The sequence below is a fragment of the Canis lupus genome, chromosome 24, assembly GCF_003254725.2.
Source record: "Canis lupus dingo isolate Sandy chromosome 24, ASM325472v2, whole genome shotgun sequence".
NCBI classification, from domain to species: Eukaryota; Metazoa; Chordata; class Mammalia; order Carnivora; family Canidae; genus Canis; species Canis lupus.
The window spans coordinates 20585941-20590655 of NC_064266.1; positions in this window are offsets into that span (position 1 = coordinate 20585941).

Here is a 4715-nt window from a genome sequence, read left to right on the forward strand (position 1 = left end):
GCCGCGCCTCCGCCGGCGCGCGCTCCGGCCCCACCTCCTGGGCGCTGAGGCGGGAGGCGCCGCCTGGAGCGCGTCCCTGTCCCTCGCGAGGGCTTGGCAGCCCCGGGCCGCGCTCTCGAGGATTCGCTCTTTCGCAAGCGGCCCTCGAGCTCATTCAGGCGGCCTTGCGGACGGCCCTGCGGCCCCGAGGCGGCCCCGAGCTGGGGAGGAGCTCGCCCATTTTGTTTTCTTCTCTATATACCTTTTCTGTTTGACAGGGAACAAAACGAAACTAACCCCTCCTCCTCTCCGAGCGCACGGCCGTGCATTGTTTTTCCAACGTTGGTTATGGACATTTTAAAACCTAGAGAAAGTTGAATTTCACAGTGGACATTTTACCTTTAACTTTTGACTATTTTAACTTTCCATCATTAGAATTTTTACTATGCCTCATCCCACTACACTTATATCCATCAGTCCTTTTTTTTTTTTTTAAAGATGCATTTCTAAGTATTACTGCATTATTTTTAAAAAAGACCTCCATCATACTCATGGTGACGATGGTAATATATTGAGCTCTTAGGTGCCCGGTACTGTTCTAAGCATAGTAGGACATTGCAAGATTTATCACATGGAATCTTCCAGAACCACGCTGTAATTTACACCCATTTTACAGGAGGCAGGGGCTTGGAGACGGGGTTAAAACACATGATCAGGTGGCAGAATTAAAATAGGCGACCTCATGTAGGTGACATATTTCTAAAACTGCCTTGCTTCTCACGTTGTGGGTTAAGGCTGTTTGCATCAGACTCTTCCAGAAAATCTGGTTAACACAAAGATGCTCGGCTAAAGTTGGCGCTGGACAGAATTCCTATTCCTCCTTCATCTGTCTGAACTGGTGCTTTGGAAGCGTTGATAAAGTCTAGCTGTTTGAGGGGATGTGTTTAACAATATCCTTTGTTAGCTTTGTTTTCCTTATGCAAGTCTGTGTGCATTTCAGGGTGCTTCAGTGACCATTGTGACTTTAGTGAAAGAAGAAGTGGACTGTGGAAACAGGAGGCCCTAGTGTGAATCTGACTGCTTTGAATCTCAGTCTTGTCACATGGGGCCAATGACCTCAGACATTGCTTCAGTTTGCTCATCTGCAACAAAGGGATATTAATGCCTACTCTCAGAGGACTAATGTTGGGGTTCAAGGAGAGAGCCTGTGTCAAAGTGCTTGGTCTACAGTGGGTTCCCAGGAAAGATTATGTTTCCTTCTGTTGGTGTTGGATTCTTTCTTGTTTCTCTGACACTTCTAGTTTTGCTTAGCATTATAGAGTCCCTGTCAGTTCTTGTCTTACGACCTTTCGACCTTTCTCTTCACCCTAATTCCACATATTTGCCTCAGGGAAGCCAACATCCCCAAGTCTTGTGCCATTTGGACCTTGCAGTTCTCTCACACTATAACCTCTGGTGTGCTTTCTTCCATCCTTTCTCTGCCACTTATTCCCATGATCCTGCTCAGATCACTACCAGAAGCATCGAACTCTTAAGAGTCACACGATCCACTCTTTTCTTCTTTCTGCTTGGCAGCTCACTGGGAGGATATTTACAAAACTAACAGAACCCATGTAATTTAAAATAACCTCTTCTATATCTCTTACCCTATCCTCCCACCCGAGCAACTATCATACACATATCTACAGGATGAGGCATGTGCCTTAAAGAACAATGTGCTGGGTGAGCTGGAGAGCAGTATTCTATTTGAAGGGGCAGTCACAAGTCAACTCCTGCTGATTATTGCTCTCCATAAGTGAGAGCCTGCTATACCTAGATACTCCATATACTAAAGAGAAAACCGAACTCTATTTTTTTTATGGGAAGCATTCTTCCTTCTCCTTCCACAAGTCTGTCTCAGCTATATTTGGATCCTCTGTACAAAATTTAGAACCAATATACTAAGTTCCAGGAAACCGCTTTTTGGGATTTCAATTGCAATTGCATTCAACGTGTACAGAATTAGCCATTTAATAATATTAAATTGCTCCATCTATGACCTCACTGGATTTCTCATTTATTTAAGTCAGTCTTATAAATTGCAATAACATTTTATAGTTTCTTCATAAAGGTCTTGCATAATTAAAGAATTACTGTAAGGTATGATACTTGATTGCTCTTGTAAATATATTTAGAATATTTGTTATTGGCATTTAAAGGGAATACAGTTGAATTTTGTATAGTAGCAACAGTGCTGACATCTTTTAAAATTTTCAGTGGTTTTTAGAATCACTGTGCTTTTTTTAAAAAATATTTTTATTTATTTGAGAGAGAGAATGAGTGGTGGGGAGCGGTTGGGAGGGGTGGAGGGAGAGAATCACACTCCCTGCTGAGCAAGAATCCTGCTGCTTGCTCAGGGCTCCATCACAGGACCTGGAGTTCATGACCTGAGTCAAAGGCAGATGCTTAACCCACCCCTCAGTTTGTTTTTCTTTTTATTTATTTATTTATTTATTTATTTATTTATTTACTTACTTACTTACTTATTTATTTATTTATTTATTTATGATAGTCACACACAGAGAGAGAGAGAGGCAGAGACATAGGCAGAGGGAGAAGCAGGCTCCATGCACCAGGAGCCTGACGTGGGATTTGATCCCGGGTCTCCAGGATCGCGCCCTGGGCCAAAGGCAGGCGCTATACCTCTATGCCACTCAGGGATCCCCAGTTTGTTTTTCTATGATGATAGTCACATTGTCTGAATAACGAAGGTTTTGCTCTTCTGTTCAGATCTTATACTTTTTCTTATCTTACTACACTAGCTAAAAGCTGTCATATAACCAACATATATTAGGCATTTTTGTTTTATTTCTGACTACAAAGAGATCTGTATTTTGAAAAGATTTGATCTGTGGATTGGGTTCTAGGTCCATCTGGAACTTTACTAATAACATCTTGTATTGTAAGGTTTTGTTGGTATGTGTATAGCCATTCCTTCCATCAATTCCATTTTTCGCAGCTCAAATTTTGCAGGTCCAAGATTTCTGTGTTCTTTTTTGGTTATTTTTGGCTTTATTTCTTGTTGATTATCACTGCCAGCAATTTTCCCTATGAGTTGGATAAAAGACTGAACATTTTAATTTATTTTTCAGTGACTTTTTTTTTTTAAAGAGTGAGTTTTCTGACTTTTTTTTTTTTTTAAAGATTTTATTTATTTGATAGAGCACAAGCAGGTGGAACAGTAGGCAGAGGCAGAGGGAGAAGCAGACCCCCTGAGCAGGGAGCCTGATATGGGGCTCAATCCCAGGACCCTGGGATCGTGACCAGAGCCAAAGACAGACGCTTGACAGACTTAGCTACCCAGGTGCCCCTTCAGTGAATTTCTTTAAAAACTGTCAGCCATTCTCCTTAGCAGTGTTCTAGCAGTCAGACTGGCCTATTGTGGAGATCACAGAACCAGGGGCCAGGCAGGTACCCTCTGAGCAAATCAGTCCAGATGGGTACCAAGGCCATCTACAAAGGGGAGGCATGACTCATTTCTGGCAAATTACTGCCATAGAAGGATATCAGAATTGGTCAATTTGGCACCTTAGTCTACATTTTATTTATTTTAAAAAAGATTTTATTTATTCATGGGAGACAGAGAGAGAGAGAGGCAGAGACGCAGGCAGAGGGAGAAGCAGGCTCCATGCTGGGAGCCCTATGTGGGACTCCATCCCGGGACTTCAGGATCACACCCTGGGCGGAAGGCGGCACTAAATAGCTGAGCCACCCAGGGATCCCCCTAGTCTAGGTTTTAAATGACAGTCTTCTGGAATTGAATTTTTTTTGTTAAAGTATTTTATTTATCTATTTGAGAGAGAGTGCGCGAGAGCAAGCGAGTAGGGGGAGTGACACTGGGGGACAGAAAGGAACAGGCAGGCTCCGGGCTGAATTCAGAGCCCAACACAGGGCTCTGTCTCATGACCCTGAGGTCATGACCTAAGCTGAAACCAAGAGTCAGATGCTCAACTTACTGAGCCACCCAGGCACCCCAGATTTGGACTTAAAAAAAAAAAAACTCATTAGGAAACTCTGGAGGAGGCATGATTTGAGATGGATCTTGAAAGAAGTAGGTTTTGGAGAGCAAGAAAGGAAAAAATCTGTGGGCCACATTTTGGTAGGCAAGTCTCTCTGTCCTGCAAGGTTGTAGTGTGGGTGTCAGAAGAAAGGGAGGTGTGTGTATGTGTGGGTGGTGGTCGTAAGTGGTATGATTCCAGATGTACTTTGAAAGTATTGCTGACGGGGATCCCTGGGTGGCGCAGCGGTTTGGCGCCTGCCTTTGGCCCAGGGCGTGATCCTGGAGACCCAGGATCGAATCCCACATCGGGCTCCCGGTGCATGCAGCCTGCTTCTCCCTCTGCCTGTGTCTCTGCCTCTCTTTCTCTCTGTAACTATCATAAATAAATAAAAATTTAAAAAAAAAAAAAAAAAAAAAAAAAAAGTATTGCTGACAGACTTGATCTGGGATGAGGTGAATCAAAAGAGGAATCAAGGGTGACTCCAGGAAGAGGGCTGCCATTTTGAGTTGGAGGAAGAGTTGCATGTTAGAATTGCCTATTAAGGGATACCTGGGTGGCTTAGTGGTTGAGCATCTGCCTTCAGCTCAGGTTGTGATTCCAGGGTCCTGGGATCGAGTCCTGAATCAGGTTCCCCACAGGGATCCTGCTTCTCCCTCTGCCTGTGTCTCTGTGTCTCTCATGAATAAAAATCTTTTT